The sequence below is a fragment of the Cyprinus carpio genome, chromosome B6, assembly GCF_018340385.1.
Source record: "Cyprinus carpio isolate SPL01 chromosome B6, ASM1834038v1, whole genome shotgun sequence".
Lineage (NCBI taxonomy): Eukaryota > Metazoa > Chordata > Actinopteri > Cypriniformes > Cyprinidae > Cyprinus > Cyprinus carpio.
Genome location: NC_056602.1, coordinates 25,983,861 through 26,005,085, shown reverse-complemented (window position 1 = coordinate 26,005,085; position 21,225 = coordinate 25,983,861). Strand labels below are relative to the sequence as shown.

The 21,225-nt window shown below is 36.5% G+C and overlaps 1 long non-coding RNA gene across 4 annotated transcripts in view; it reads left to right on the top strand.

Annotated features, from left to right (window-relative positions):
• Window positions 1–21,225, top strand: part of LOC109091664 — a 39,791-nt gene that overhangs the window by 14,765 nt on the left and 3,801 nt on the right. For 2 of the 4 annotated variants that reach the window (XR_006155045.1, XR_006155047.1), the window contains exons 4-8: window positions 9,552–9,655; window positions 11,161–11,266; window positions 13,008–13,133; window positions 17,410–17,497; window positions 17,808–21,073. This is a non-coding gene — a long non-coding RNA (uncharacterized LOC109091664). The remainder of the gene's footprint in view (window positions 1–9,551; window positions 9,656–11,160; window positions 11,267–13,007; window positions 13,134–17,409; window positions 17,498–17,807; window positions 21,074–21,225) is intronic. The other 2 variants (XR_006155048.1, XR_006155046.1) reach the window with 2 other exon arrangements.

Genomic DNA, 21,225 nt, shown 5'->3' with positions numbered 1-21,225 from the left:
CAGGATTTATTGTAAAATATATTTCTTTCTTCCAACAAATAAACCTTGCTTTTGAATAGTACAGCATTTTTTTTTTATGCTTTGCCATATGCAATGCACAAATATACAGTTAGATGCAGTTTAACAGCTTGCAAAAGCTCAATCCCTCATTTGGTGCTACAAAACTACCATCAGGTTTACTACAGACATGTAGTGAAACATTCGCTATACAATGGTGGGGATACTTATTTTTGTGATCGGCTTTATTGAATATGCATTTGTAGGAGATTTCCTTTCAGATGCAAAAAAAATGCGAGGAAAGCATTTAGATGAATAATGCAAGGTTAATTTACTAAGGTTTGCGGTAATCAATTTACTGATACTTGCACCATTATTTACCTCTCAAGAAAAAAGCATAACCCATTTTGAGCCTGTGTTGTTAGTAGATTACCTGCACCTGATTACTGTCTGCTGTGCTTGCAGCCCTCTGCTAATTTGGTAGATTGCATTGGTCATTATGGAAATTATCTGACTGCGTCTGTGTTCTTTAATTTGCACATTGTCAAAACTTTCCACTCCCATTAGTGCTTTTATGAGATTGTGCTCTCACACTAATTTGCCCTGTTTAGTAAATCTGGCCCTAGTTCTGTATGTTCTGTATCCCACCGTCTGTAATGTTTGAGCGCTGTGAGGGTGTAACGTGTGTATTTAGCGTGGATGGAGGCTGCTGAGATTAGTATGCATCCTGGATCCTCCGACAGTATGTATAAGGCAGTAGTCTTAACCATATAAACAGCTTAAATAAACACGGTCCTATGGCAAATGCCTCCTGTAAACGGTTCACTGGGTCAAATGGAGACCAACAGCTGGGAGAAGACACAAGTCCCTCTGAAAGACTGACATCTTTTACATATGGTGCAATGATGTTACCATATTTTTGGACATGTACCAAAATATTACCATGCTGCTTTTTGAATGAAATGCACAACTCTAGAGGACGATTGAGAGAGAACGGGGTTGAGGTTTGGTGCACAGGAAGTGAGAAAGTGAGTGAAAGTTTATTCTCACGGATCAAGGAATGTGTGATTCAGTGTTGAGCTGTACAGGCTTGCTTTACCAGCAGCATCCTGTTGATGTCAAACCCATTAATGTACAGCTTCGCACACACACAGTGTGTTCTTTGGATACTCTTACTGTTATTTCATGTCATTTATGAAATAACTAACCCCTTAGGCCTTGGTAAACAAATAAACCGCCGCCCCTCCCAGTTCCATGACGGATAATAGCAAGCACAGATGATTTAGTCGGATTACATTCAGTTGGATTAACTGATATCCTTGGTAGAACATGAATGAGCACATTCTTTCCCATAGGAAAGACGTGAGGGTGTGAATAGGTGATGATATATTTCCAAATGGAAGAGGGAGAGAGAGAGAGAGAGAGAGAGAGCCCTGTGGTAAAGGTGGGCAATATTTGCATTTCTCAAGGAGTGGTTGTAAAGTTTAAGCCATCGTCATTTATAAAACACACTCTTTCAATTTTTCTTTTTTACAGTTTCTTTCTCTCTTTATAAGTTATAGTGTTATTTTAGTATTATTTTATGCTATTACATTTTTAGGAATATTTGAATTAGCTTTTAGTTTGATTTTTTCAGATTTTGTTTGACTTTTACTTTATTTCTAAACAGTTTTAAGGTATTCATTTAATTAATGTATTAGTTTTCTTCATGTTTTAGTTTCATTTCAGTTGGTAATTTTAGTGCTTCAACATAAACAACAAAACTAAATTTTAGTTTTAGTAAAGTTTTTTGTCTAATATTTAAATATTAATTTATTTCAGCTTAATTTAAATGAGCAAAATGTTTTATAGTTTAGTTTTGGTTAATGATAACGTCTCTGGACTAAGTTCAGATAAATGTGTGCATAATTATGCATGCATTTAATACAATGTCATATTTATTGCAACATTGATTAACATTGAACACATAAAAACAAATATTAATAACCAAATATAGTATTTTAGTCATAAGTTGTGTTACTTGATATTTACAATCACTTAAATAAAGAAGATTCTACGTCCTAAAGAATGTCATATGTGCAAAGCCAACCTCATGTGTCATCCGCCCGGAGCTGCTTCTGTGTACAACAGTGAGCGCAAGCTAGATTAAAGTGAATATTATGTTTTAAATATGGTTATTTTTCTTACATAAATGCATCGATTCGCTACATGAAGACTTTGTTCACTCCCTGGAGCTGTGTGAGGCACTTTTTATTATGGATGGATGCGCTTTATTTCACTTCTTTTGGACTGATGAACTGCCAAACACCCGCTGACTGCAATTAAACAGCTAAGAAGATCAAAGACAATTTATAATATAACTCTGACTGGATTCGTCTGAAAGAAGAAAGTCACATACACCTAGGATGCCTTGAGGGTTAGTAATTCATGGGCTTATGTTCATTTATTGGTGAATTAGCCCTTCAACCAAATAGCATTTAAAGCATCATAGGTGTACTCTTGACAAGACAGCTTTTCCGAAGCATAGGCAGCAACATTTTTTTGTTGCTAAAATCTTAGACAGAATTGTATTTTTAACACAGAGGGCAGACTGCATTGTGGGGGGGGGGGGGCATTCAATAGAGGAGAATGAGCCAAGAGAAATGTTGATTTCAAAACAGAAGTATTGACAAAAATAGTTTTAAATGGGTTATTTTGCTCAATATTTGATTGTGTTATGTATTTTATGTTCATTAAAGTTAGCTGCTTCTGCATTTCACATTTGTATGGTTTGGACTGTCAAAATAAGAGTTGTTGGATATGCAGGTATATTAGTCTTTTATGGGTTCCTATAATAGTTAGGATGTAGACATTACCCTTGTTCTGTGGAAAGTCATTCTTGAAGCTTGTTCTTGTGAATCTCATTAGGTTTTAGAACAGAGCTCATCATGTCACCTCATATGACAGGTACTGACCCAGGTGAAGTGACTAAGACTGTGTATGAGTGGTTTAACAGATGCACACTCTCAGGTGAAGTGTGTAGAGGTTTGTGTTGCAGTGGGAGGGGTTGCAGGGATGAATGCAGCATTTGTGGTTTTTCTGAGTCAACATCACAGTTTAAAGTGCTAATACTGAATTGAATGAGTGTCATTTTCTGCAGAGGTGTCATGAATGATGATTTAATTGCTTAAGTAACTGAATTATTTCTTTTTGAATGCTAACAGGATGGAAGTTAATGCTAATCTTCATCTTAATCAGCAAAGTTTTGTAGTGTTTGTGTAAGTTTTTCTGTCTCTCTCTCTCAATCTTTTACACTTTACCAACTGTTGGACTGGAATCTCTCTCCCAAAGCCTTTCTCCAAAATCACGCTCTTTTTTTCCTCCATGCTCTACATTGCAAAAGATGTAATTAAATCATAAAAAAAACACTGTAATATACAGTAAAACTATTGACTAGAGATAAGACGAAACAATGATTTTTAAGTTTATTTCAGCATATGGACGTTTATAAGTTTGAGAGCAAAGAAAGGCTGACTCAACTTCATAGGAATGGGTGGTTACTTTTAAGCACTTTTGGCATGATTTACGGTTTCCATGGAAACATCAGCTTCTCTGATTGGTGGTTTGGAATTTGAAAACATACTTTGCTTGCTTTGTGCTGCCTCTATGAGAAGTGTGTGTAACATGACAACAAATAAAAAATTGCTCATTGAACATTCAATTATAAATATATCAGAAGTTAAACACAGTTATAATGTTGAATTAGATTGGAAATTTAAATCTAATACTGATAACTCTTATGTATGATTTTATGGACATTTATTTTTGGTTCTGCATTGGGTAACAATTTGATGTTCAATGTAAAATCTGGTTAATGTAGCAAATTCAGTTCAGAACCACTGATTCAAATGTATGCTGTTTAACATAGCCATAGTGTGCAGTTGAACTGTAATACCAAGTTAATAAGACATGCATTTGGTAGATTTAATCATTGAAATTGAATGACTTCACACAATAAATATAAAAATTCAGCATAAAGACAGAACATTAAGATGAATTGTTATGGCCACCTAAGATAATAATTAATATGCTGCTGAAGTATGAGGTCAGATTACTGTAAATAGGAGATGGGGAATCGATATATGAGTGCAGTGTCTGTATTGTAACCAGGGAGGTAAGAGATGTGAACAAGCTTCCAACATGCTTTTAAGGAGATATCCTGAGAAGATATCATGCTACACTCCATGTTATTTTTTGTGGGATATGGATATACAGCATACACGAAATGCTCACCGAAACCATGAATCATTCAGACCCCCAATCAAACAAAAGAGATTTGTGAGAAAAACATAAAAGAAAACAAGAAAATTGTGCTTGGAGGCATTCAAAACATGTACTAACAGAACGTTGATGCTTTGTTTTTTGGTTTTGCACCAATCTGAATCAGGTGCGAGGAATTCCGGCCTGTGTGGGAGTGTGTTTGATTGGTGTGAGCAGTACCAACTTGTATTCGGCCTACTAGGGTTTAGTCTGAAACAGGTTAAATTCTAGAGGGAATGGATTTTGGGTTGAGTAACTTGGCAGGATGTGTTTGCTGATAACGTTGTTCGTTGTGTTTGTGACTGTTGGGTAATGCACGTTTGGAATAACTGAACTGAATGTCTTGCCACAAGCCATGATCTTGCAAAATCAGGAAAAAAAAAAGTCAAGAACTGGTCTGTTTATCAGGTGTTTATTGTTTTATTTACATGGCAAATATGCTTATCTCTCACACACCCACATCCTTTAAAGGCCACAGCAGCACACACTTGCACTCTCTTCATTATCTCTGACCTGTTTCCTCTCAAAGTCTGTCAGCTCACACCTTAGTTTGCTGCCTGGAAAGAGTGAATGTGTGTGTGTGTATGTGTGTCTGTATCCTTTGCCCAATTTGGTCATTTTAATATGCGTCATTGCCTCATTTACAGTCGCAGGGGGTGGTAAAGGCAGTCTGTGATGCTCTCATGTGTCCCTGGTCACACTTGCCGAGGTGTTCATGAGCCCATCATGTGTTTGTCTTTTCACTCTATAAACCTCAGTTGAAACCACCTGCAGCTCAACGCCTTCAGTATTCCAGCAGCCACATATTTCGTGCAAAACACAAACTGATTACTGATCAGAATCAGATTCGTATCTTCTGTTGGCACTGATGAATGATCAGATTCAAACTTGTCATATTTTTTTCCAGACACGCATTACTATATTTTAATGTGAAACACTAAAGGAGACATTTTGAAGAATGCTAATGCTGCACTTTTTTCATTGAAAATCCTTAATGTTTCATAAAACGTATCATAAAAGAAAGTCATATGACTCTACACATGAAGTCTTATAAAGCCATATGTTAACACTTTGCAACAAAGCAAACATTATTTTGTGCATTGGGTAAGTAAGGTATAATGCACTGCTAGCTGTGCATTAAATGATTTTAATGCAAAGTGTGGGGGCCAAGTGGTTGCCTTCGTGAAGTGCATTAAAATCGTTTAATGCACAGCTATCAATGCATTATCCCGTTTATACCATGGTCCTTTGCCAGTATTGACAAGTTAAAACTGTTAATTATGTTTTCTGCACAATATTTAACCGGACAGGTAAAAATGACGGTTATTTTCATCAGTTATGGCTTGTAAGTGCTAGCAATCTGCCCGCTTCAAATCAGACACAGAGATGAAATAGTAAGGTAAGATCACATTTATTTGAATTAATTATCAAATTAATTATCTCTCTACAAACAATGAAGCTGTGTTTAGTTACTTCGTTACTTAACTCATTGCTGAGAAATATAATGTAACGATCTAGTATCTAGGCTATTTTATAAATAAAAGTCGAGTTTAATAAAAAACGGGTTTAATGCATACCTGCCAGCCAATCAGAATTGAGTATTCAGACAGACCATGGTATAACTAACAATAACCTAACATAAAGTAACCAATGAACAATACTTGATTATTATTGATTTACAAATATTAATACTGTTCATTGTGTTCACTGTTCATTCACAATCCACCTTTAATGTTAAAAACTAATTAATATATCAATTATTCAATTATCTGGAAAGAATGAAAAAAGAAAGTAATTTAGAATGACACAGGAGTGAGTAAATTGTGACATTTAGATTTAATTTTTGTATGACTGTTCCTTTAAAGATTCAGTTAAGGACAAAGGGTTTTAGTTATCTGTATCTCCATTTGCCAGAGGCATCTGTAACACTATCATGTAAGCATAGAGGCAGCGATATGACACATTCATTTACAATACGGCATAAACAAGAAGCTAAAATAAGATAAGGGCAACAGAAAAAAAAGGTAGATGACTCATTGTTCTGAGAACAAAACAGGGTAGTAAAATATTATTAGAAAAGGTTGATAGCAAAGGTTCAATAGAGCAATAAGCTCTAATAGTTATTTTTGCACCTAAGGACTGTGATACACAATTACACACTTTATGCCACAGGTGAAGTAAAGTCCCAGAGAGAGAAGCCCCTCCACAGCCGGCTAATGGGAGGTCAGAACAGGATCCTTGTACCTTGTAACGCTTGAGCGCTAGTCATATGCCTTTGCCATAGTGACTCATAAAGTTGAAAAGAACCGTGACTAATATGACTTAAAGTGTAAACATAATGGACAAACCAAAGAGCATTGAAAATCTCCCTTCTGTTTAGACAAGGAGCGGCAAGGACCCAGTGACAGTTGTGTTGGCAGAGGGGAATCAACTGACCTACTTTCATGATGACGGGGTCTTGATGGAGCTGTAGCATGAATAAATGAATGTATTTTTCGTTTAACAGTTGGATTGGTAATCATACAACATAATTTTGAAGTTTGGACTGTTTAAATGAATTTCCGTTTTTTTGTCACTGTTTTTGTCCTTTTGTGTGTAACATTTCCAACTAGGGGCCAGTGTTACTAAACAGGGCAAATTAGCATCTTTAGTAAATCCTAACAGTACTATTTTAAAGCCAAAAGACGGTTCGCACTGGCACAAGCTGTTAGTAAAACTGGCCCTAGATTTTTACATGTTCTGAAAAAAGTGATAAGGTTTACTAGGATATTCTAGGTGGCTGCCATGTCTTTGCCAGTTACCAGGCTGTTGCTATGCAGTTGTTAGAGTGTTCCGGGTGGTTGCCGTGTCTTTTTTCTCAGTTGCCAGGTTGTTGCTGTGCAGTTGTTAGGGTGTTCTGGGTGTTGCCAGGATGTTGTTTTGCAGTTGATAGAGTGTTCTGGGTGGTTGCCATATCTTTGCAAGTTGCCAGGTCGTTGCTATGCAGTTGCTAGAGTGTTCTGGGTGGTTGCCATGTTTTTGTTCAGTTGCTAGTTTGTTGCTATGCAGTTGCTTGGGCGTTCTGAGTGGTTGCCCTTTCTTTGCTCGGTTGCCAGATCATTGCTATGCAGTTACAGTGGTGTTTTGGCTGGTTGCCAGGTTGTTGCTATGCAGTTCTGGGTGGTTGCCAGGATGTTGCTATGCAGTGTCTATGGTGTTTTGGGTAGCCAGGTTGTTGTTATGCAGTTCTGGGTGGTTGCCAGGCCATTGTTGTGAAGTGGCTAAAATGTTCTGGGTGGTTGCCAGGGTGTTGCCAAGCTACTTGATTGATCTGAGTGTTTGCTAGGACACTACAGTGCAGTTGCTAGGGTGTTTTTGGTTTCCCAGACTGTTGCTATGCAGTTGCTAATGTCTTCTTTGTGGTTGATTGGCATGTAATTTACAGTTTTTATCACCTGCAAGATGAAATCATCAGTTTGAGCACCTTTCCTCAACATGAGTTATGGTCTAAAGATGAATGGCCCGCTGAAGGTTATCTGTTTGTATGAATCCCTGCACAATGATGTGCACTTACTACTTACTGTAATGTAAGTGTGTAAAATGATTACACTCAGCCGCACTATACAACGCTGCAGGGAGAGGTGTATCAGGATGTGGGATGTGGCTCAGAGCTTCGCAGATTTAGTTTGCAACACAAGTAGTGTGACAAAGTTCCAATCTTACAAGATGAATGCAACAAAACTAGTTTTACATTTACATTACATTTCATGTATGCATTTTATCCAAAGCTACTTACAGTGCATTTAGGCTAACACTTTTTACCTAACATGTGTTTGCTGGGAATCGAACCCACAACCTTTTGTGCTGCTAACTCAATGCTCTACCACTGAGCCACAAAAACACTATTTACACACAGCCGTACATGTGTTTTTCACCCACTTCCTGTCAGCAAAGAGAGTACTTCCTGTTTTTATGTGGCTCCTGCGGTTACACATTAATTCTGGATTAATTATGTTTTACTATATCTGACCTCTGTCTGGCATAGATCAACACTGTTTATCAGCTGTAAACAAAGAACCGATGGACAGACTCATAAGTTTTACCTGCAGGAAACTCAAGGAGCTCAAATCTGAGAATACAGCCATTTACAAGAAAGAAATACTAGAAACAAAATGTAATTTTAATGTTGTACTAATTTTTAAAGTATATGTTAATGTAACTTAATTTAAAATCTAAATACATGCTTAAAGTCTAAATAAAATGCTATTTTGCTATATGGGACAATTGCATTCAAGCCCCAGGTGAAAAACAAGTGCACTTTCATAATGTACTTATGAATGCTCTGTTTTCATGCACTAATTTTGTACTTAAAAATGATTCTTTAGTACTACTTAAGACAATCTTAAGAACATCCAAGTGTACTTAAATGTGCTATTTTTGAGGCACCATGAATATGAACTAAAATATGCTTTCGACATCTTTCAAACATTAGTACACTCAAGTGTACTATAAGTGGTAACTAAATACATTTTTAATACAGAGTATGTTAAAAGCACGTTTCAGTTCATATTCATGGTGTCTTAAAATTACACAGCTGAGTACACTTAGATGTTCTTAAGATTATTTTAAGAAGTACTAAAGAATCATTTTTAGTATATTAAGTACAAAATTAGTATGTGAAAATAGTACACTTTAAGTACATTAAGGAAGTGCAATTTTTTCACCTGTTAATAAGATGGGTTTTCCCTAGCGAAAAAAAAAATATACTAAAATGTATTTGAAATACATTTATTTCATGCTAAGTATACTAATACATTTATATTTATGTACTTCATAAAATCCCTGCAAATATACTAAACTGGTATACTTAAATTCTGCTAAATTGGAACAACTAATTTTGTGCTTAATGCGTGCAGAAGTAGTGCCGAAGTACACTGAAGTATATTTGATTGTGTTAAAGTATTATTATACTATTGCCAGTATAGCCTACTTCAGGTACACTTTAAACATCTTGCATTTAAAAAACGATATTATTCATAGATCATACAGTCGTCATCAATAGTGACATTAAAACACATTTTAGGGTTAATATTAAGAAATGTGCACAAATAGTAATCTACAGTAAATATTTTAATAGATGTTAAGTATACTTAGTATGAAATAAATTTATTTTAATTATATTACTTTAAAAAAAAATGTTTACTGGGGTTGTCTTGCATTAATTATGTCATTTTCACATTGACTTCTTAACCTTTGGTTTCATTTTTACTGGGAAGTGGCCTGTACAGATGTAAGGGAAAACACAGGGTTATGAAGAAACCGTAGGAGGAACAATGGCTCGAAAAAGGACACCCGTCCTCCTCTGCTCGACTTGGGAAGGGTAAAGTATACTTAAGTTACCCATTACGCCATTAGTCACTGTAAAAGCACAGTATTTTACCACTTGTGGTGGAAATGCTTGTGCGAGAAAGTTACAGTATGATTGGCATTTTAAATGGAGGAAATTCATTAGCAAGAGCCATTTTTTCTGCCATATTTAATGCACATACCCTAAGACCCCTCACAGCTTTTCACACCATAGATCTATTCACAGAAACTCTCTTTCATCTCAGTGGCATCTCTGTCTCAATTCACACATAGCTGAGACAGAAATGGCAACCATCCCTAAAATGTCATTTGGTGTGAAGACAAGACTAATTACAACTCTCCTTTGATCATACTGCATTTTACAGAAGAACAATAAGTACTTGTGCCTAACATTTCATGCTCTCCATCTTTCTTTCTTTAAGTCAATTTGTCCTCCTGCACTGCTTTGGCAAGAAAAAGCCATCTGAAGGCATGAATGTAAATAGAGCATAGGTCTGTGGTTTATGGGAGAGAGAACCTACGCAATAAAAAACAAAGGGCCTACGTATTACAGCAAAAGCCTACGCTAAAGGGAAATCGCACGCTTATACGCAGTGGTGTTTATTTGTGTTGCCATTGTGGGCCGCTCTGTATTGCTGCACCACTGAACTACAGGCCTGAGAGGAAGTTTCCAGTGCGGTTATCGTGACGAGGGTCTTGGAGTCCAGGAAGTTCATGCAGGAAGTTTTAAACACTTTTTCATATATGTTCTATTATATATTTTGGAGTGTTTGGGTTTTTTTTATTTTGCAATAATAATTATATTTATTTACTTATACTTAGGGTCTTATTAGCAAGATAAGTATTGAAATTTGGTGTGAAACTCACTGACAATCAGACAATAAAATGTTGAAAACATTACAAACTTATATTGAAGAAGAGAGATATAAAGATGTAAACTCGCAATTTTGAGTTTATATCACAGTACTGACTTTATTGCAATTGCGAGTTTATATCTTGGAATTCTGACTTGTTTCACAGAATTGTGAGACATAAACTGGCAATTGAGAGTTATAAAAGTCCAATTCTGAGGGAAATAGTAATTTCTTACAATTGCGTATTACAAGTTGGAATTGTGAGATATGAATTGTGAGCTTTTATCTAAATTCTGACTTTATTTCTCAGAATTGCCAGTTCATATCATGCAATTCTGACTTTATAACACCAAACTGCGACTTAATAACTCGCAATTCTGATGTAATTCTGATGTAAACTTGCACTTGCGAGAAAAAAGTCAGAATTGTGAGATAAAAAAGTCACAATTAACTTTTGTATATTTTACTCAATGGCAGAAATGGGCTTCCATATGTTGGTGAGTTTTGCATGTGTATGCAGTAAATGTGCACTGTGTGTCATTGTGTTCACAGCGTCTGTGATGGTGATCAGAGCTGTTTCTTTAAAGGGTCACTCCTGAAGCACTCATGCTTGACTTTCCCTTCTGTCTCCATCACTCTCACTCTCTCCTGTTTATCTCAACAGTGCTAAGAGAAATGACATCCAAGAGGGTTGCAGACAAACATTTGTCCAGATGAGCTGCGGTAACAGGATTGTGTTTGGACAGGAGCTTCTCTCTGTAGGGAACAAGGTGACAGTTGATCAGCTCAAGCACACTTAATGTGACGCAAACTAAGATCTGGGGATATAACTATTATTCAGTGTTATTGGCCAAACCATACATGCCCACAAAGGTTGACAGTGTCTCAGATCCTCCCTCTGTAGTGATGACGTCTAAACCACACCATGTTATTTTGAGACAGGTATATTAGATGCGTGTTGGCAGCGTTTCATAACTTGTTTACTGAGACGCTCTCAACGCATCTCCCCTATAGATTTTACTTGTGTATTTATAGAATGGACACGAGAACCACAAAACTGTTTACTCAAAAGCTTACTCAAAATTTCAAGTTAAGTGCAGTTAGAATGCTTGTGTTGTAAAAACAAAGATCTAACGTTCTAATCTACAGTATTAATTCTGGACTCGATTTATGTAACTTATTCATTTCTATCTGTAATTTCTTGATATGTTAATCTGAGTTTCATGTATTGTTGACATAATATTAATGCATTTGATGCATCGAAACACGTTTAAAATCACTCAAAATACATCCTAGCAACCATTCAAAACATGCTAGTAACTTCATAGCAACATTCTAAAAACCCTTGCTATGTGTACTGTGTCAAGCTAAATAAGACTTGTTAAAACACTTGCATATCATTGCTCTTTTGCTGATTTTGATTGCTTCCAATGTCCTCATTTGTAAGTATCTTTGGATAAAAGTGTCTGCTAAATGACTAAATGTAAATGTAAATCACTCATAATACCTTAGCAACCATTCAAACACCCTAGCAACTAAACAGCATAGCAACATTCTTCAATGACTTGTGATACCTTAGCAACCACATAGCAACCACTCAAAACATCATTGCAACTGCAGAGCAACATTCTTAAATTACTCATAATACCTTAGCAACCACCTAGCAACCATTCAGAACACCCTAGCAACTAAACTGCATAGTAGCATTCTTAAATTGCTCATAATACCTTAGCAACCACCTAGCAACTATTTAAAACACCCTAGCAACTAAAATGCATAGTGACGTTTAAAATCATCAGAACACCTTCGCAACCACTTAAAGGTGCTGTATGTAGGATTGACACCGAGTGGTTGAACTAGGTATTGCAGTCCAAATTCAAAATATTGGAGAGGGTTTTTTTCAACTGGCCCCTCCTCCTCAGACTTGACACACACGCATGTTGCCAGATTGACGACACAAACAGGAACGAGCACACGTCATGATGAATGAAATGAAATACGCTGTGTTTTCCGCCAACTGGCAACACGGATTGCTGAAATACAATTGGGTAAACTGGCAGTGGGCGGGTTTCACAAACCAAAACAAAGATTGACATTCCGGCCCGGGACGTACATTTTCAATGGAGAATAACTGACTGTAGCATTGTTTTTTGGATGAACAAGTATGTTAACTTAGCATGTTTCTTAAATATCTGCAAACATATTATGGTATTTTTATGCTTTAGTAGAGTAAAAATCTTACATACAGCACAATAGGAACTGCAAAGCAACCTTAATAGGGATTACCTTCTTCTGAAACTTGTCAAGAAATATTTTTTCATATTTTTTCTGACAGTTAACCTGCACCACTTGTTGTAACCATAGAAAAAAAATGGTTTTTACATTTCTTTATGCAAAATGTGTTTTTTTTATAACCCTGATATATGAATGTACGTTTCACCAATGTATTGTTGACATAATATCATTTGATTCGTCTTTTTATTGTTGAAATGTTGTCTGACCTCAATGCAGATTCTCTGAAGTGAAACGCTGGAGGATTCTAAGAATGAACCACTTGCAGAACTTTCTTTGCGGTTCTGATGATTCATCCACCCAACCGTGAGATGACTAGACTGCAGCTCTGACCAAATTCAACTGGTTGGTATTTCAGCACTGTTCCTGCACATACTTTTAAGCAATCAAACAATTTTCAATAGCCTATCTCAAATGTGTTTATGATTTATAAGAGCTCAAACAAAACCACATTTGTGCTCATTTTAACAGAGAGGAAAACATTGGGCAGCAAACAACATTTAGCTTTAGATGTCACTAAACACCCAATTCAGAGGGGTTAAAAGATAAGAAAAGATGGCATCAGCTTGAAGGCTTTTGATTCATGCGATCTGGGTACTGTATCAAGGTGAACTCTTTGTTCAGAAAGACGAATTGTCTTTTAGGTACACTAGATAAAGGCTGCATTTATTCTTTATAAAGGAGTTCAGACCTCAGATAGGGCATCCGTCTGGCTCTCGTCTCCTTTCCTTTGGTCTTGTAAAGAAGGAGGCTCCTTGTCTTTGCTCTTTGGTTGGTTCTTTAAGGAGTTCCTCACCTCCTGACCCCAGACCTGAGAGACATGCTCCAGTATACACTTCTCCAACTGGGGGAGGTCAAAACTTAGAAAGTGGCAAATGCACTCCTGTGCTGAGATGGGGATTTTTTTCTTTTTCTTTTTACAGTTATAGAAAATGATAAAATCAGTGGAAAGAGATCAACTGATTTCTCTTGTATGTATTTAAATTTAGGAGTGGTAGTGAGAGTGATTGGTTACCAAGTGGTTTATAGTTAGGGTTCCTGCAAGTTGTTTAATGACAAAAAGTTTACTGCAGGTGTTTTATTGTTACTCTAATATGCTATAAAACTGTTTAATCAGGTAACTTGAAAATGAGTTTTAATTCAAGTCCAGTATATAATTGAATATATTTAAATCAATGTGGCTAAATTTGGTTACGTCAACAAATACTGGTCATATCAGGTTGAAATAAATCTTTGAAGGCACCAACGGAACCTCCTTTTCTCCTTTTTTGTTGTCTTAATTATTATTTTTTTTTTTTACATAAACCTATTTGCTATTGCTACAGTCCACTACTGAATAAATATTACTTAAATGTTGATTAAATATTATTTAGCAATATTATTTAATATGTATTTAAACAAATATTATTATTTTTTATTTAATTTATTTGTTTTAAATTTACCCTCGACCACATCTACCATCATGGTCAGATTCTTTTGCTAGGCTTGTCGTGCTGCATTTTGGGTTTTCTTAAAATTTTACATAACGTTCGTATGGTATCTGTTGTTATTTTCAAAATAAAATTAAAATGTGTAAGTAGATAACACTGAGATTATATTTTAGCACTGCTCTACAGAAGTTTGCAGAAATTTCAAAACTGGCCCATGCTGGATTGGTGCTGGTCTAGCTGGGTGACTATGATAGCCATGCTGTTCACCAGTTGGTGAAGTTGGTCAACCAGCATTGTCTGTGAGATGACAGACTGGTTGGCCAAAGGAAGTCATACTGGATAGCTAGTTATGAAGCCGGTTGGGGACCAACATGTAAAGCACAACATATGTTGTTGTGTTTAAGAAACTTTCTCTGTCTGCAAGTTGTCCAGTTTTAAGCTCGTCTTAATTTCATTTAATGTTGAGAGTGCAGATTACGCCTCCTGCTAATAGCCGTGTAAAGACATCAGCATCTGCTGCCTCTGATCTAGGACCAGTGTCGAGTTACGTGCTAATGGATCCTCATTACTGCACAAAGAGGGTTCAGCGAACTTCAGATTCCTGACGTATCTCAGCTGGCAGTGGGGTGATAATTTGTAAACTGTTTATAAACCCTGATTCAGGAACACACTGATTACATCTAGACTCAGATAAGACGAATCGTTCGTTTCGAGTCTGTGATGGAGCTTGAATCTAATCTTTCCAAACTTGTATGATGTTATATACCTTTTTTTTTATACAATTTCTGTCCCTATTTACGTTCCATGAATGGAAAATTGCAGCCTGGACATTCTATAGAATAAGGCGACATGGAAGTGAGTTTCTTTTTTGTGAACTATCCTTTTAAGAATGATTTGCATAATAAGTGGTTTAGCCAAACCTTGCACAGCAAGCTCATGGGCTCAAATGGGTTCATGTGGGCTAACTGGTTTATAGTATAAAGTTCAGTTTGATGTTCTGTAAATAAAATGTCTTTTGCAGCCGGTCATTAAGTGAATGATCTGTTTTCATCCGCAGACGTGACCATTTGCATTTCCATATGTAAAAAGCCTTTACAGAACGTTCTGTAATTATGCCTTTTACTCGCCACCGATTCAGACGAACTATAAATCACGCAAAACACAACTGCGTCTGAGGAATGTGAAACGGTTTGCCCCACTGCAGACACAGACAGATACACAGATGCTAGAACACACACACACTCTCTCCTCTTACAAGCTCACGTACTCCGGCACATATATACTGTCCTTTTGTCTCGTTTCACGTCCCTCAGCTGTCCACTGTCACTCACCCCATTTCATGCTGCTGTCACAGGACATTTTCCCACAAATCTCCCACACACATGTTCCCTCTGACAGTTCACACACGTGCCAGAAACACACAGCACACACATTCAACTCTGACTGGTTCGAAGTCGACATAAAATCAAAATTGACCCTTGACTATTTGCTACACGTTTCTGGTCTTACTTTGAATGATTCATTGGCGAACATTATTCCAAATTATTGTTTTGTCATAATCTCACTCTGCCTCTGAATTGACTCTGCTCTTTCGTTGACGTCACCTATTGTTAACCAATAGCCAATAACTATTTTATGTTTTAGAAAAGTCTTGGTCTGGTGAGAAAAAAACCTGCTTTGTATGATCCAATAAGTTTCTTTTTCCCATTAAATATTTTATTTTACTCAGAAAAACATCATATTACAGAAGTACAATGAATTGTATACAGGGGTATCACTGTGGCTCTCAAGAAAGCAATTGCAAGACAATTTTACTTTTAAAAGCAGGGGAAGTTTGACAAAACTACATTTTCTAAAATTACAAACAGCATTTGCTTATGATTTGTTTAAAATAATATGATTTTAATTGATTTTTTCAAACTGGGAATACAAAGCCAGAAGAAACGAGAACACATTTTTTGAATATTCAAATTGAAAATGAAATTGAATGAACATGTGCTGTGTCATCAGACATTCTGAATCTTTATGAAATGACGTTTAAATTTCCACATTGAAAATGATTTTTAATCGATACTTTTGTCTTGTTTTCCACTAACATAATCTAAATACTAATGGTATTAGACTATTTAGTGGAAAACAAGACAAACAAGGCAAATTAACATGAGAATCAAAGCAGCGTAAGATTTTTCTTTTCCCATTGGCAAATTATGAAGTGTAATATTACATTAAAAAACTATTTGCCAGTGGGGTAAGAGAAATGCAGTGCATGAATTTAGACAAATGAGTGTTTTTCTATTACCTGAAAACCAAATTTCCTGCAACACGCTTGAGCATTCGAGAAACTATCTGAAAATCAAGAGAATTTTATCGGACCAAATTAAAACGCATATCCAGAGAGAATGTGCTCGTGTCACATGAGGATTCGTTCTGACTAACCTCTATGAGAGGGTTCTGTCTGTGTGCCACATGGTGAATACAGAGAAATCCAACTTCTCAGAAGGAATTCCCTGGAATGGAACAGAGTGCATATCATGCAGAGCCAAGACTTACGACTATCTTTGTATTCCTACATTTTTATCAAGTTGGCCTTCATACAATGACCTGATCAATCCAGTTCACCTCACACACATGCACTCATTCGAACTCTCGTTTGTCCTCTTCAAAGAAAGTCATCTGGCCTTGAAATCATAGTGATACGTCATCCACCAAACAAACACCCATACGCACACATGCATATCAATCACCAGGGAATGTAAACCAAGCTTTGCAGAGTACTGTAATCATGTTCTACTGAACTTTGTCCCAGTATTTAGAAGGACTTCTTGGTCCCTTTAATTCAGTGATGTGTACCCCATTCATACTTGGAAAGATGTTGATTTTACTTTTGTGAAACCCTTTAAATCAGAAATACAAAATAAGTAATCAAGAGTTTTCCGATATGCATAATTTCTCTCAATAATACTTTTTTCTTTCACTAAAAAAGACCTAAAGCTATTAAATAAGCCGTACTGCAGCTGTAAACAAACTTGAGTCAAAAACCTACAATCTGCTCCCCAACGTCTTTATTTTGCAATGCCATCATCTTAATTTGAATACATTTCCACGAAATAATCCCCTGTAGGCAAATTTCTGTGTATCTTGTCACATTCCTCTGTGTTGAGGAGCTTATCATGTTCTTCTGATCTCTGCAGCTGTAAGAACAAGCTGAAGAAGTTGAGAAATACATGCTGGCGGTTATTCTGAAAATGTCTGTTTCCCACCGGAATGAAACGTATACAGGTGAATCTTGTGCGATAAAAAATTATAAAGAAATCGTAAGCTTTACTTTACAAGTGTCATGACAATTAAGCACATTTCAGCCCTAATTCCCATAACTTTAATTCATCTTGAAGTTAATGGTTCCCATGATTCAAACGTCACCTAACTTTGCAGTAAGATGCGTAGGGGGATGAAACAATTGAGACCACTGAAGTTTGAAAAATTTGAGACCACTGAAGTGTGTCTAACCACCTGCCTGCAGTGAGACTTTGCACCTTTGCAGTTTACTCATATCAGTCTTAAAACTCCCCCTTTATTTTTTTCTCCACAGGCAAAACATTGAAAAGCCCCCTCCGTTGGAGAGAGAGAAAGAGAGGGATGGAATAAGAATGAGAGCGAGTGAAACAGAGTGAGTCATGAGTGCAGCTTTGAACAACAAGGGGAAATCCTCCTATTGAGAGGCATGCGCATTGGAAACACACATCATGCATAGAGGTAATGGAACCGGAGGCCATACACAAACCAAAACTTTTAGCCATTTATCTGGAGACCGTTTGACATTGTGTCATGCAAAACTGTAGCACTTTTAATAACAGTAAACTGTGAGGCATTAGCAATGCAAACTACATTTCCTGTTGTTTTTAAAAATGATATGGCATTTACAATGTATGCACAGTACATAGTGCTCTTGATTGGTCCGACTAATATGCATGTTCTTGTCAAATGCGGCTTGAATTCTTCTTGGAGAGATAAAAAGTTGTGGTTTTTCACATTAAAATATTTAAAGCTTATCAAGTAGTCAGTGCAGCCTACACAATGGAGCTATTTAGGGAAATTTCACATGAATGTCATATGTAGGTATTCACCCCTGTACTTTCTGTTGCAACACTTGCGCTAGCACTCTACTCACAGGAAACTCAGGGGGAAGCTCCCCATCTGGGTTTAACATTAAAAAGGAACGTTTCCTGTTGCTTACCAGTGTTTCTCTCACATTGTTCTCATTTGCATGATTTCCACCCTGATATTAAAAATCAGGGTTTGTAGGGCCCCAAGAGCCATAGTTACATCATATAATTTGCTTTTGTTCTGTTTCAACAGAAATCACTATGAAGATGTCAACAGGAAGTGCATGTACCTGAATGAACCTCATATATATATATATATATATATATATATATATATATATACACACACACACACATAAGGTTCATCTCCTTTTCTGCCGTTCAAGTACATGCACTTCCTGTACTTAAATGTATATAAATATATCTTCTTTGACTTATTTTCCAACTGTTGTTATGCAGAGGTGATGAAATGTTAATGATGAATACATTTGATGATAATGATTCTAAATTCTCTTTACACTAAGTGTAAATAAAAGCACAGATTCCTGTAGTATATACTGATTTGATGCATGAACATAAAAAAAAAAGAAAGAAAGTTCAATATTTCTGAGAAGCCATGAAAATTACTGTTAAAATGTGACTCATCGTGGTCATTTTCAGCATAGCATAATAATTTGGCACAGCAGTAATTTAAGGAAACCTCTAGGATGCTTGAATCATGTACAAAAATAGTGAAATGACGTTCATTAACAGCTGGCTTAGGGTCAAAATCAGATCTGAATAGTCTTAAAATGTGGGCTGAAAACAGGACAAAGCTGATCGTGTTTGTTCAGGAAAATGAGCTATTATGACTAAAAGAGCCATTTTCTTTCCTGTTAAATGCAGCGCCCCCAAAAAAGTGTTTAGACATTTAAGTCTGAATGTTATTGCATTTGATAATAAATTAAGAAACCAAGTATTATTTTCGAAAGACAGACAAGCAAAATATGTGTTTTTAGTGTACAAAAGCATCCAAATTTATGTTTATTATCATAATTGTAACCTGCTGTATTTTATCTTCATCTTACAGCGGCTATATTTTTCATCTTCATTTTAAACGTTTAATGTTTCTTCACAATTAAGCTGAAATGTTTGTGCTTTACATTTTGTCCATTTAATGTGTTGACAACCTTTTGCCAATCCATAAAGTTGCATCTTATATGCAAGCTGATGTTTCAGCAGAAATAAAATGTTGCTGCATTTAAATAGACCGAAGTGTCAAGTGTGAACTGTCTGGTTTAATCTGCGGATGTCTTGACACAAAGATGGGTTAAAGGGTATTTTATGAGAAAGGCACACACTGTTTTATACTCCTTTCGACTGATTTGTTGAAATCAGATGATTGTGAGTAATCCACCCTTTTACCAGAAGGGTTTAAAGAGTTTGTGTTCCCATGCATGTTTGAGTGTGTTCTGATGTACCATCAGTTCAATCATCTAACCAAGTCTGACTGTGCATGACAAGAACATCCAACTAAAAATATCAACCGCCACCAGTAAAGCTGGTCTGAAGATGAATGATCTGTGAACTTCTGAGACTTTCAATAAGCTCATGATCATGATGTGGTGTCTCATGATTCTTGTGCTTCTGCAGAACTGCACAAGAGATTCAGATCACTTACTGTATCAGTTGGATCATGCAAAAGGTAGAGATGAGCTGTTAGACACCAACACTCATAAAAGGGGAAGCCCCCTAGCAAAAACAAGACTCATCATCTGACATACATGACAGAAATGGAAGTTTTCGGCTCAAAAACACCCACCCATGAGAGGCCCAGGTCAAAATTAGCACTCATTTCTGATAGACTGGAAGTGAACCTTTTTACAGGGGTGTAAATGTGTTTTCTGTCTTAATCTGTCTACTTCACTCATGCAAGACAAGTGTCAGTATTATTATATTAGTCATGCTTAAGTTTGCTGGTTTGAGCAAATCCTAATTAATCAAATTTGGCAATAAAACAGCCCAAAAAATACAACAGACTTGCGCCAAAGGGAGGGAAATGTAGTGCCATACAGTGTAACCATGCACTAAAAGTATCTAAGAACTCCTTAGCAACTGCATGGCAACGGCCTGGCATCATGACTGAGTTTTGCTCTGGCGAACGTTAAAGAAATTGCTCTTTACTATTATGTGTTACTATTGCAGCACATTAATTATGTGAGTTTTGCGTAAAACTGTCTATGTGTATTGCAACGGCGTGACTGATGTAAATGGTTTATGTACTTCGGAACCATAACTTTATGATCGCAAAGTAAATCCGCTATGATAGAATGTTTAGGAGATGTTACTTTTTCATCCAAGCTGCCTTTTTTGGTCACCAAGATTTCTCAGAGCTTTTCTCAAGGCTTCCATCTTTAGGCTTGTTGGTTAATCACAGACCACACATGCTGGAGAACGCTGAAATTACACCAAAAACAAGGGTAGAGTGTCTTGTGTAAGCAGTTTTTCCTTGAGGTAATTAAAAATTTCACATAAGGACTCAATTATATAGCCAAGGAGTTTTCCTAATGAGAGGTATGGGAATGCATAGTTACAGCTAAATAGAAAATGCAAAGCATGCATTTATTGGTGCATTTATTGTGTTTTCTGTTTTTGAGCTCCTGACAGTGACAGCTCCTGCTCACCATCCAGTTTCACAGTATGGAGAACCTCTGAGATTCTGCTAAACGTCTGTTTTTGTGTCCTGCAGAAGAAATAGTCATACAGCTTGAGGGTAAGTAAAGTATGACAATTTTCACTTAAAGATGAATTATTTCTTTAAAGCACACCAGGTTTATTCACATTCAGGTTGTTATAGCCCACAGTAAAACACATGTTCAGACTTTGGTTTGGCCTCCGTGATCCCTCGGTAGTTGTTATTTTCCA